Consider the following 14,525-nt stretch of genomic DNA (forward strand, 5'->3'; position numbering starts at 1 on the left):
TCTATGATATGGAGAAATGACCAGAATGGATTAAAATGAAATCATCATCAACATACAATGACAACTTGACAGACCTGAAACATTTTTCCCAATAGTACATTCATGTCTCAAACTACATCACCATGGAGTCCATTAAAACAGTAAGAAAATACTTAAGGGAGCATTCATACAAAAACATACACAATATACTCAAAACTTCAATACTGTTCTATTGGATACAATATACATACTATCTCAGAGTTCCCTGATTTTAATATTAAAATGTTCACCTTTAACAAGAAAGAGGGTATGCTGTGTAATAAACCAGGTTCATGCACAAGTCTCAAACAATTTTAAAAGAATAAGCTATTTATATTTAAATTTAGAATGTAATTTTATCCTTAACTTTAAATAGTCTATGCTCTAATATTCCAGGAAATGACTTATAACAAAATAATCAAGTCATACTCTGAAGATCTGATCCAGAAGAATATGGAAGGACATTCCTGATCTGGTTCTTTCTGCTTGTCCTCTGCTGCTTTTGCCATTATTCACCCTCTTTTGAAACTCTCTTTTCTTAACTTCCATGAAACTACCATATGTAATTAATGTTTTCCTCCTTTATTCTCTTTCTCCATTGTGGTTCTCTCCCATTCCCCTGTCCTCCAAAAACCAGTCATGGTTCCGTACTAATTGCTTCTCTCTCTGTACCATCAACTGTTTCTCCTCTCTACTTGTCATAATGTCAGCTCATCTCCTTGGCTACAAATCTGGTCTCTCTACTGACTTAAAATTCTGTATTTCCAATAATCTAAATCTCTTTTCACCCTGAACTCAAGAAATCTGAAATGAAACACCAAAAGTAGATTATTACACTGTTAGAGGAGATAGAATGTGCCCTATTATTGAAGATGTCCATTCTTATATTGAACCTTCCCTTGGCAAGATGATATAGAGGGGATCTGAACACTGGAAATGAGGTTGGACTAAATGAGCCTTATTTAAGGTTCCATAAACAAATTAGTTTCTTCTTTTGAAATTGTCCTGGTTACCCAGACACAAAATCATGGAGTTAGTGTTGTTCCTTACTTTCCTTTTCCCTCCATATCTAATTATTCACTAAGTTCCATTAATTCTCCTAAACAACTTTGTTGAATCTCTTCTACTCTCCATTCCCCTAACCCCCAGGCTCAAACAGCAGCAAACTAAGCTGATGCAGCTGATGCCTTTGAATGGAATCTGGGATGACTCTGGATCTAAAACTTCTGTGGCAATCTTTTTACCAGCAGTCAAAACTCTTAATGAATAGAGCTTGAATAAAATGACCAAAATGATGAGGAAGAAAGGATGAGGAAGAAAACAAGGGAGAAAGTGGACCACAGCCTCCTCTCCTTTGTCCCCGGTTGGCTATTGTGTCTTTGGGGTAGGCTGCTAGACTCTCTGTTGCCTCTGGGTTTATGGAGTCCCCTCCCAGGTCTGCTGAGAGTTTGTTTGATAAGTTCTATCTCCCTTCCCACAAAAGCCCTCAACCTCCATCTTTCCCTCACTACTTTAAAACTTCTCAGATATGTCACCCGACCCAATTTCCCTTCTTATGAGAAAAAAAAAGAGAACACATTTTCATTGTACCTGGAATCCTCACCTGATACTGACTCTACATCAGGTTACGTTTTCACTCACTAACTCTTACTCTTAGGGTACAGCAACTGTGTTTCAGTCTCTTGAAATCCTTACCCACTTTGTACTGATACCAAATTAATTTCCATAAAATACTTATTAGTTTGTGTTAATTTTCTACTCAGAAATTATCAGTGAATGACTTCCATTGGCCCATGCAATAGTTTTATATCTTAAACCATGCAGTTAAACCCCTTCAAAATATCTTTAACTGCTCTTCTCCAACAAACCCACTGCCTGGTTGAAATTTTTTCATGGTCTCTCACTCTAATTTGGCCATCATTCATCTCTCTGCTACCTTCAGTTATCAAGACTCTATGCATTCTTAAAAATCCAACCAAAAATGTCTTTATTTTCTAAGCTTTTCCCCCTATTTCAATAAAAAATAGTCTCTTCCTCTTTATCTTCTAAGCTTGTACACCAGGTAAACAACCATATTTGTGTTGTAATTTTTTCACATATCTTAGCTTTTCTGCTAGTCTGCTTCCTGAAGCTCTGACATATTTCTTCTTGTACATCATAGTGGTAAATAAAGGGTATAATACACAGTAAGCATTTCAAAATTTTTCATTGGCTAACTAAATTAATGAATAAGTAAATCTTTTATAGCAACAATTCTTGCTATTAATAGACTGTTCTTTCTAAAACAGCTATAAATTTGCTCCCTCAATATTTTTTAGGGAGGCAAGTATTTTGGTTTCAAAGATATCTATCTATCTATATAAAAGGCTAATATGCGAAATGTCTGCTCTAGCAGTTTTCTATGACCTGGCAACACACCTGAATGACCTTTACTCATTCAGATCTAGAAAAGTCCTAGGGTTGCTTGATAAGAGGTAACAAATATCCATATATCCCAGAGGAAAGACATTGTGTGCAAGTTGACTGAAGAGCTCTGTCAGCAGAGATGCCAGGAGCCGATGCCTACTTACACGGAGAACCCTGGCTATGCTTGACCCTGGGGAGAAGGAACTGCCACACATTAGTCACTGAATATTGCTGCAAAGAACACATCTCAGTGCAACCTCTCAGGGAAGAATTCTGGCAACATGTATCAGAAACATTGAAAAAGTGTTTGTTCCCTTTGACCCAGTAATCCAACATCTAGACTCAAAATGATTTAAAATGTGAACTAAGATGTCAACAACAATATTAATGAGGAATTGTTATCACAAACAATATAAAAATAATTAGAAACAAATATATAGCCAGTTAAGTTTTGATTGTGTAAATTATGAAACCTCCATAAAATAAAGCATCATGCAGTCATTAAAGTAGTGTTTATGAAGAGCTTGTTAAGACAAGAAAAATGTTTATGATATCATGCTTAATTAAGAAAAATAAATCCATGATTGTATATAGAGCATTATCTCAATTGGCCAGTGATGCCTCCTGCTGGCTTTGCTATCTCTTCCTTCACTTGACATCAGCCTCCATTCTGAGTGTCTTGTCTTTGTGTCAATAACAAACAGTAAGCACTAGATATACATTTTTAGATGAATAAGTTAATTCTGTGGGCAACCCACATATATTTCCCCTAAAATTTGGATAAATTAAAAGTACAATCTATTAAGAGATGTCTGGTTATCAGTTTCTCAAGTACATAGTAGAGTTCAGAGAATGATGCAAATAACTTCAGTACTTTTCGCTCACCATACAACTTTTTTAGTATTCATTAAAAGATTTATCTCAACACTAGGCATGGAAATCAGAGTCTCAGCCTCAGTGATGAAAGTGATAATTACTATGGGAAGCAAGGCTAAGTCTTTATGCATTTTGCCGGTATATTGAATATATACCATTTATGGAAAGAAGGAAAACTTGGGGTGGCATTCACATATTTGTTTATTTACTTTAATTATTTTATTAACTACAAGTCAGTTAAGTTTCAATTATGTTGCTGACTATATGAAAGAATCAACAAATAAATTCAAAAAGAGAAAATGCATATTGTCAGTGTATAGTTGTTTATATATTACTAGAGGCCTGGTGCATGAAAATTCATGCACTGGAGGGGGGTCCCTCAGCCTGGCCTGCCCCCTCTCACAGTCCGGGAGCCCTCAAGAGTTGGAAGTGACCCAGCAATCAGAGGAAGTGGATGCCCCATCACACCTCTGCTGCTGCTACTCCCGGCAGCACAATCCTTGGCCGGCCATGGTTATCTGAGCCTCGGGTGGCCCTGGGCAGCTGGGCAGCTGCCATCTGAGGCTTTTCTGTTCCTCGGACTGACTCTGGGCATCTGGGTGGCTGAAGGGACTGGGGCCTCCGGAGGTTTTGCCGTGCGCCTGCCCCCCCGCCGGCAGTGCTGAGGGGACTGGGCGCCGACATCTTATGGCTGTGTGTGCTGCCATCTTTGAGGGTGTGGCAGTCAATTAGCATATCCCTCCTTATTGGCTGTGGGTGCCACCATCTTTGGGACAGCGTGAAGGTCAATTAGCATATTCTCTCTTTATTAGCTAAGACTAGAGGCCCGGTGCACGAAATTCGTGCATGGGGGTGTGTGTACCTCAGCCCAGCCTGCACCCTTTCCAATCTGGGACCCCTCAAGGGATGTCCAACAGGCAGTCGGACATCCCTCTCACAATACAGGACTGCTGGCTCCCAACTGCTCGCCCGCCTGCCTTCCTGATTGCCCCTAATCACTTCTGCCTGCCAACCTGATCAAACCCTAACCGCTCCCCTGCCAGCCTGATTGATGCCTAACTGCTCCCCTGCCAGCTTGTTTGCCCCTAACTGCCCTCCCCTGCAGGCCTGGTCACTCCTAACTGCCCTCCCCTGCAGGCCTGGTCACCCCTAACTGCCCTCCCCTGCAGGCCTGGTCCCCCCTAACTGCTCTTCCCTGTAGGCCTGGGTCCCCCCAACTGCCCTTCCCTGCAGGCCCAGTCGCCCCCAACTTCCTTCCTCTGCCGGCCTAGTCACCTCTAACTGCCCTCCCCTGCAGGCTTGATTACCCCCAACTGCCCTCCCATGCTGGCCTGATCGCCCACAGCTGCCCTCCCTTGCAGGCCTGATCCCTCCCAACTGCCCTCCCCTGCTGGCCATCTTGTGGTGGCTATCTTGTGTCCACATGGGGGCAGCCATCTTTGACCACATGGGGGCAGCCATCTTGTGTGATGGAGTGATGGTCAATTTGCATATTACTCTTTTATTAGATAGGATAGAGGCTTGGTGCATGGGTGGGGGCTAGCTGGTTTGCCCTGAAGGGTGTCCCAGATCAAGGTGGGGGTTCCCTTGGGGCATGGGGTGGCCTTGGTGAGGGGCCTGTGGTGGTTTACAGGCTGGCCACGCCCCCTAGCAACCCAAGCGGAGGCCCTGATATCTGGGATTTATTTATCTTCTATAATTGAAACTTTGTAGCCTTGAGTGGAGGCCTGGGCTGGCCAGGGTGTGCATAAAGCTTGGCTTCCTCCATTGCCGGGCAAACCCAAGCCTCCTGCTTGCTCCATGGCCACAGCCATCTTGGTTGGGTTAATTTGTATACTCACTCCTGATTGGCTGGTGGGCATGGCTTGTGGGTGTAGCTGAGTGATGGTTAATTTGCATATTACTCTTTTATTAGATAGGACTAGAGGCCTGGTGCACAAAATTCGTGCACTGGGGAGGGTGTCCCTCAGCCCAGCTTGCACCCTCTCTAATATGGGACCCCTCGGGGGATGTCCAACTGCAGGTTTAGGCCCGAATCCTGCAGTTGGACATCCCTCTCACAATCTGGGACCGCTGGCTCCTAACTGCTCACCTACCTGCCTGATTGCCCCCTAACTGCTTCCTTGCTGGCCTGATTGCCCACTAACTGCTCCTCTGCGGGCCTGATTGCCTCCAAATACCCTCCCTTGCTGGCCTGATCACCCCCAAGGCTTTTATTAGTATAGATATGACCCTGCACAGAAAATTTTACTAACCCTGCTTTACAATAAGGGCTTGACGATTGAATCATTAGGTCCAGACACCAAGATTTCCTTTCTTTGAATAGTGGAGGGAATACTTATCTTGTCTTTAAGTTGCCTGGAAATTAAAATGAGATAATGACTTAGAAAAGTATAAAAGCACCATATAAAGACAACTGTCTTTTTAATGAAGTGGCAAAATGAAAAACACTTTTTATTCTCCCCTTCCTTCCTTTACAGCTTTTATTTAAACTTTGAAATTTATAAAAATGTCACTCCAATTTTCATTTCTTTACATTCAACATTATTTTGTATTGGTTTCAGTTTTATATTAGTTACAGAATAGTGGTTAGACAATCATATACTTTACAAAGTGTTCCCCGATATTTCTAGTACCCACCTGGCATCATACCATCATTACAACACTACTGACTATATTCCCTATTTAAGTGACAATGGGTTTACAGGTTCCTTTCAGTCTTTCTTGTGTTGCTCGTCCTTCCTTTTCTTTCTCACTTCTTCCCTCATTTTCTTTATATAGTATCTCAATTGGCCATCAAAGCTCAGGGAAGGCACTGGGACACTCTTAATCCATTTTACAGACCAGGAAACTGAGGCCAATTCCAGTTGGCTGTGGAACTTGACTCAGCACACAGGAAGCCCTCAGAGCCATGCTCTTTGCACTTCCTAAGGGGCAGCGGCCCAGCAAACAGAACAAACCTTCCAGTCAGGCTTCCAAGCCTCTTTCTCAAGCACCTCTTCATTGCTGATGCTCCACATTCTTTCCTCTCCCCCCATTCTTTACTGCCCCCGCTTCTCTGAAGCAGGTGGAAGGCTTCCCACTCACTGCCTAGGCATGCTCTGCTATGGGGCAGGGTGTCCCGAGCTTGCTTTTGGGTCAAGGCAGGAGCAGTAGTCACTGCCTCTGAAGTGTGAAGGCCGCCTGAGCGAGGCCCATTAGCACTGGGAGCTTCTCTGAATCACATCAGTCAGTTCAGTACCCTGCAGTGCAGCAACCCTCCACTGAGGTGGCACCACCCCTCAACCCCTGCCTCAGGGATGAGGGTCCTTGCCCCTCTGCCAGGAGTCCTTCCATGCCCCTTGATCCCTGTCTGGGCCCACCCACATCTTGGGGGCACTGCAGAACCTCTGTCTCTCTGCAGATGAGGCAGATCCCTGCCATAGTTCTCTGCAAAGCTATGAATCTGTGGCCAGAGGCCTGGTCTGGGTCTCAGCAACCACATGCCTGCAATGTCCCCAGGGACCCTGGGAGCGGCTGGGCGAGTCCCGCCTCACCTCCCCGGGGTGCCGATCTCCCCAGGGACCCCCAGGGAGCGGCTGGCTGGGCCCGGCCACGCCCCCCCCAGGTTGGTGATCACCCAGAGACCCCCGGGGAGTGGCTGGCTGGGCCCGGCCACGCCCCCCCAGGTTGGTGATCGCCCCAGGGACCCCCGGGAGTGGCTGGCTGGGCCCGGCCACACACCCCCAGGTTGGCGATCGCCCCAGGGACCCCGGGAAATAAGAGGATTGGGAGCCGCCATCTTGATCTTCTCAATGGCCGGATAGGCCACCCGGAGTCCCGCCCCCCAGCCTCTCGCCGGCCCAATCATGGGCATAGCGGAGGTGCGGTCAATTTGCATGTTTCTCTATTATAAGGTAGGATGACATTTTCAATAATGCAGTGAAAACCTTTTTGAACAAAAACACAAAACCAAGAAAAGTACTTTGACTATTACTCACATTGGTCCCCATGCTTTTAACAAGATGGAACCATGGAGCTTCTGATCATGAAAGATGCTGAAATCATCTTAGATAAGATAAATAACCATTGTACATTGTCTATTAATAGCAACCATCTTCCTTAGTTGCTCCCACATCTTCAGATATACACTTCACAGCAATACCCACATTTTCTGGTTACTGAGAACACACTAATTAAGTTGGTGCTCTGTATTATAAGTGTAATTTGCCTAAAAAGAAGATTGCCATTTCGCTCATTAACTTTACATTACCATACTGTGCTTCTATTGATGTTATCACAATGCTATCTACAGCTACCTACTGCGATTGCAAAAATACACAGATCGCTCTGTCATTAAGAAGAGTAAACAATTCTCTGAGTGGTGCAAGGAAAGGAAACACTTTTACAATCATTTTCTCTGGCTATAGCAAACTGTTCTACGATTACAGTGTGTGTTTGCATGTAAACAGTCATGTACAATGTCAATTGATCTCATAGAGCAACTTCCTTGTTCTTGTACTATTGAACTGTTTAAGATGGCTTGCTCTCCTGCAGAATGTTGGTTTAATGACATAAATAAAAGAGACTATTGACATTGTTATAAAGATGTAACTCCATCCCTGGTGAGTGTGGCTCAGTGGTTAGAGTGTCGACCTCGGCACAGAAAGCTCTTGGGTTCAATTTCTCATAGAGGGCAGGTACCTGGGTTGCAGGTATAATCCCTGCCCCAACCTGGGGAATGTGTGGGAGGCAACCATGTTTCTCTCTCTCCTTGTCTTCTCCTCCCCCTTCCCTTCCACTCTCTCTAAAAATCAATGGAAAAAAATATCCTCACTCCTCTGGTGAGAAATAAAAAAAAAAAAAAGAAAAGATATGACTCCACTTAAATTTTCTCTCTTATTTCTAAATCATTAGAAAGTAAATGAAAAAGGGTCCTGGCAGGTGGCACACTTGGTTGGAATGTCATCCAGTACACCAAAATGTTATGGGTCCAATTCCCAGTCAGGGCGTGTACAGGAGACAACCAATTGATGCTTCTCTCTCACATTGATATTTTTCTCCCCTCCCCCTCTAAAAATCAATTTATAAAACACACATATCCTCAGGTGAAAATTATAAATATTCTACAATATCCACCATAAATAAAATACTACAATATCCACCATAGATAAAAACAACATAGAAAAAATTTTTGAAACAAAAATATTAATTTTCTGTATAAAAAGCATTGGATTAAGAATCAGAGAAAGGATTTCAGCTTCCACTCAATGAATTACTTATAAAATACTATGGGCAAGTGTAACATATTCATTTATCAAGAACCTGGGCTTAATTAATAAGACAGACCTTGGTGTGACTGGAAGGTCCACCACTTACATCTGTATAACCTTCAGCAAATTACTCCCTGAGCCTCAGTTTTCTTTATCTATAAAAGTGAGACAATACTAATATCCAACTGATGGTTTTGTTATAAATATTACATGCAATAATGCATGCAAAGTGTTTAGCACAATATCTGGTAGATAATACCCAATAAGTAATAAGTATCATTACTCTTATTAAGACACTAGAGGCCCGATGCACGAAGATTCGTGTAAGAATGGGCCTTCTTTCCCCTGGTTGGTGGCACCGCCTTCGCTCTGACCAGAGCAGCCTTTTCGCTGCGGCCCGGAGCACCTTTCTGCCTTCCCACACTGCCCAGAGGCTTGGCGCCTGCATATGCAAATTAACCTTCCATCTCTATTGGGTTAATTTGCATATCACTCCTGATTGGCTGGTGGACATCGCAAAGGTATGGTCAATTAGCATGTTACTCTTTTATTAGGTAGATTATTTCTGATTGGCAAATTCCTCAGCTTTATAAGATACCTGTATAATAGTCTATACAGTTACAATAGTCTGTGATTGAACTACAGAATGCTTATTCTTTACAAGAGAATTCCTCACAAAAAGATTTAAATTACAAAAATAACATCAACTCATAAAAATATTAACCTCTATTTTGTAAAATTTATGTGAGGTAAAGATCTCATACTAGGGACAGTGTGCCGGAATTAAGATTATGCATCTCAGTGTTTATTTGTTTACTTTTTTAGTATAGTGTAAAGTTTTGAGGATTATGTCTTTTATAAATATTTGGAATCCTAATGCTCAATTCATTGTGTGATTTTAAACAAATATACAAATGAGTTAGTGATTTAATGTTGGGAACAAGCAGCCTAAAATCTTTGTCGTTGTGTTGAATACACTGGAGTAAATGATAGACAATTTTTTTAAAAGTATGTAAGGAGTAAAAGAAATATTGGGATGGAGTTTGTAATTTTGATTAGAATGGCCAAGAAAAGCTTCACTGAGGATATGACATATGACTAAGAGAAGAATATAAGGGAGTAAGCCACTTTGATTTCTGAGGAAAAAACACTCCAGAAAGCAGGTGCAAAGGCTCTTACCTGGGAGTCTAATTAGTGTGTTAAAGGAGCAGGAAGAAGTGGTGAAGTCAAAATGGAGTAAGCAGCGGGGAAAGTGGCAGGAGGAACAGTCAAAGAGATAACAGGGAGGAAGAGCAGATCATGTTAAGCTGCAGGGCCTTTTGAAGACTTTGGTTTTTTCTTTTCTTTTAATTTATCTTTATTTTTGAAAGTAGTACAGATGTCCCCTTTCCCCCCCCATTGACCACTTCTAGCCAGCCCCCATTTTCTTTGAGTGAACAGAAAATATTTTGGAGGTTGAACAGAGAGGTAGGTAACATGAGCGGATTTGTGATGACTTTGGCTGCTGTGCTGAGTATAGTTGGGATGGAGAAGTAGGAATGTCAATTGGGAGGCTATTGCTTTTTTTCCTTAAGTATATTTATTTCTTTTTATTTTTTATCTTTATTATTGACAGTATTACAAATGTCCCACATTTCCCCCCATTGCTTCCCCTCCTCCAGGTCCCCGCCCCACCACAGGCCTCTGCCGCATTAATGTCTATGTCCATGGATTATGCATATATGCATATAATTTCTTTGGTCAATCTCTTTCCATCCCCCTGCCCTCTTCTCTCTGAGATTTTTCAATCTGTTCCATGCTTTCCTGTCTCTAGATCTATTTTGTTCATCAGCTTATTTTGTTTGTTAGATTCCACATATAAGTAAGGTCATTGATACTTGTCTTTCTCTGACTGGCTTATTTCACTTAGCATAATATTCTCCAGGTCCCTCCATGCTGTCTCAATGGGTAAGAGATCCTTCTTTTTTATAGTTGTGTAGTATTCCATTGTGTAAATATATCACAGCTTTTTTATCCACTCCTCTACTGATGGGCACTTGGGCTGTTTCCATATCTTAATTATTCTAAATAGCGCTGCTTTGAACATAGGGGTGGGTATATGCTTTCTGGCTGGTGTTTCTGAATTCTTAAGATATATGCCTAGAAGTGGGATCACTGGATCAACTGGGAGTTCTATTTTTAATTTTTTGAGGAAACTTCATACTGTTTTTCATGGTGGCTGTACCAGTCCACATTTCTGCCAGCAGTGGACTAGGGTTCCCATTTCTCCACATCCTCTCCAGCACTTGTCATCTGTTGATTTGCTGATGTAGCCATTCTTGCAGGTGTGAGGTGATACCTCATTATCATTTTAATTTGTATCTCTCTGATTGGTGACTTTGGCGCATTTTTTCATATATCTCTTGGCCTTCTATATGTCCACATTGGGGAAGGGCCTATTTAGGTTCTTTGCCGATTTTTAAATTGGATTGTCTTCCTTTTGCTGAGTTGTATGAGTACTTTATATATAGTGGAACCTTGGTTCTCTAATTTAATTCATTCCGGAAGGCTGCTTGAGAAGCGATTTATTTGAAAATGGAGCCATTTTTCCCCTATTAGAAATAATGTAAATTGAACCAATTCATTCCAGATCCCCAAATGACTCTCTGTTTTAACCTTTCTTGTATACGTATAGTACATGTTTAATGTACTATTTAATGTATAAGTAAACACTTTTCTTAAATTTATTGAACCATCCCCTACTAGCCTTAAAGGATTACTTTCAACACTCGTTCCAGGGGTGTCTTTGAGGTCAGTATGCAGCATCTTTGCTTGTTCAGATATCACTGCCTCCAAAATGTTGTCATTGACTAACTGCTTTTCCTTCATCCAAATCAACACAGTTTTTCTACCTCTTCAATTGCCTATGATCCTTGTTTATTTCATACCTGTAGCAATATTAGCACTCTTGATGGCCTCCTTATGTTTTAAAATTGTGCTAATCATTGATTTAGCCAGCAACAAAAGCATTCTCTCCTTTGTTTATTGCCTGAGAGATGCTTTTTGTCATGCTGAGGTATTAGCATGAAAAGGTTTTCAGGTTGAAAACGGAAATTTGGTTCTACAACCAAGACATTTTTTTATATGAACAACTTGATCGAGAATCTAATTGATGGGAGATATTCCAGAAATGAGGTTTGACTATATTTTGCAATTTAACCACTTGTCTACTGTATCACTGGAAAACATGTTCTCCCATACAGTCGGTTCCCTTTTCATTTTGAGGATGGTTCTTTTGCTATGTAGAAGCTTTTTAGTTTGATGTAGTCATGTTTGTTAACTTTTTCCTTTGATTTTCTTGCCATATGAGATGTGTCTGTGAAGATTCTGCAATGTGATATGTCTAATATTTTGATGCCTATGTTTTCTTCTAAGATTTTTATGGTTTCACAACTTACAATTAAGTTCTTTATCTATTTTGAGTTTATTTTTTGTATAATGTAAGTTGGTGGCCTACTTTCTCCTTTTTTTTTTTTTTCTTGCATGTACCTGTCCAATTATTCCCAACACTATATTATTGAAGGGACTGTCTTTACTTCATTGTATACTCTTCCCTAACAGAAACATCATTATTGGTGTATAAAAATGCCATTGATTTCTGGATATTAATTGTGTATCCAGCTCCTTTGCCAAATTCTCTTATTAGCTCTAGTAGTTTTATAGTGGATTCTGTAGGGTTTTCTATGTACAATATCATGTCATCTGCAAAGAATGGCAGTTTTATTTCCTCCTTTCCAATTTGGATGACTTTTACTTTTTCTTCTTGTCTGATCACAATGGCTAGGACTCCCCGTACTATGTTGAATAAGCATGTTGAAAGTGGACATCCCCATCTTGTTCATGTTCTTAAGGGAAACGCTTTTAGTTTTTGTCCATCAAGTATGATGTTGGTTTTTTGTTTGTTGTATATGACCTTTATTATTTTGAGGTATGATACCTCTATTTCTACCTTGCTGAGAGTTTTTATCAAAAATGGGTGTTAGATTTTGTCAGATGCTTTTTCTGCATCTATTGACATGATCATGTGATTTTTATCCTTCTTTTTGTTAATGTAATGTATGACATTTATTAATCTGCAAGTATTGTACAGCCTTGCATCTCCAGAATAAATCCCACTTGGTCATGGTGTATGATCTTTGTAATGTATTGTTGGATCCTATTTTCTAATATTTTGTTGAGGATTTTAGCATCTATGTTCATTAGGGATATTGGCCTATAATTTTCTTTCTTTGTAGTGCCTTCATCTAATTTTGGAATTCAGATAATTTTGAACTCATAAGAAGGAGCTTAGAAGTCTTCCCTCCTCTTGAATTTTTTGGAATAGTTTGAGAGTGATAGGTGTTAGTTGTTCTTTGAAGGTTTGGTAAAACTCCCCTAAGAAGCCATTTGGTCCAAGACTTTTCTTTGCTGGGAGTTTTTTTTTATTACTGCTTCAATTTCATTAGTTGTTATTGGTCTATTCAGGTTTTCTGATTCTTCCTCATTAAGTTTTGAAAGATTATATGTTTGTAGGAATTTGTTCATTTCTCCCAGGTTGTTCAGTTTGTTAGCATATAGTTGTTCATATTATTTTCTTATAATCCTTTGTATTTCTGTGTTGTCAGTTGTTACTTCACCTCTTTCATTTCTGATTTTATTTTTTTGGGTCCTCTCTCTTTGTTTCTTGATGAATCTGGTTAAAGGTTCATTAATCTTGTTTATCTTTTCAAAGAACCAGCTCGTGGATTCATTGATCTTTTGTACTGATTTTTTAGTCTCTATCTCATTTGTTTCAACACTGATCTTTATTGTTTTCTTCCTTCTACTTACTCTGGACTTTTCTTCTTTTTCTCTTTCTAATTCTTTTAGTTGTATGGTTAGATAGTTTATTAGAGAGTTTTCTTGTTTCTTGAGATAGGCCTATAATGCTATGAACTTTCCTTTCAGGGCTGCATTTGTTGTGTTCTATAGATTTTGGGTTGTTGAGTGTTCATTTTCATTTGTTTACAGGAAGTTTTTTTTTATTTCTTCCTTGATTTCATTGTAACTCATTCATTGTTTAGAACATGCTATTTAGCCTCCATGTATTTGAATGTTTTTGTTTTGTTTTTAAATATGTTTTTGTTGATTTCAGATTGAGGAAGGGGGAGAGAGATAGAAACATCAATGCTGAGAAAGAGTGATTAAACAGTTGCCTCTAGCGTGCCCCCTACTGAGGATTGAGCCCGAAACTCAGGCATGTGTCCTGACTGGGAATCAAACCACAACCTCCTGGTTCATAGGTTGATACTCAATCACTGAGCCACTCTGACTGGGTTGTCTTAATGTTTTTGAGTGTTTTTATTGTAGTTGATATTTTTTAAAAAGAAGTCCTCCAAGAGCTTTTTTATACATTTAGGTGCTCCTATATTGGGTGCATATATGTTTACCGGGGTTGTATCCTCTTGTTGAATTGATCCCTTTAGTATTATGTAGTGGCCTTCTCTATCTCTTTATCTCTTATTATGGTCTTCACTTTGACGTCTATTTTGTCAGATATAAGTACTGCTACCTCTGCTTTTTTTTTTTTCATTTCCATTTGCATGGAAAGTTTTTTTCTAACCCTTCACTTTCATTCTGTGTCAGTCTTTTGTTCTAAGGTGAGTCTCTTGTAGCCAGCATGTATATAGGTCATGTTTTCATATCCATTCAGCTCCCCTATGTCTTTTGTTATTGTTGTTAATCCTCACCTGAGGATATTTTTTCCATTGCTTTCCAGAGAGAGTGGAATGGAAGGAGTGAGGGCGAGAGAGAGAAACATTGATGTGAGAGAAACACATTGGCTGGTCTGGGGATAGGGAGTGAATCCACCACCCAGTTATGTACCTTTGACTGGAATCAAACCTGTGACCCTTTGATGTGTGGGCCAATGCTCTAAACACTGAGCAACACTGGCCACAGCTACCCTATGTCTTT

Source organism: Eptesicus fuscus, chromosome 5 (assembly GCF_027574615.1).
Source record: "Eptesicus fuscus isolate TK198812 chromosome 5, DD_ASM_mEF_20220401, whole genome shotgun sequence".
Classification (NCBI taxonomy): Eukaryota; Metazoa; Chordata; class Mammalia; order Chiroptera; family Vespertilionidae; genus Eptesicus; species Eptesicus fuscus.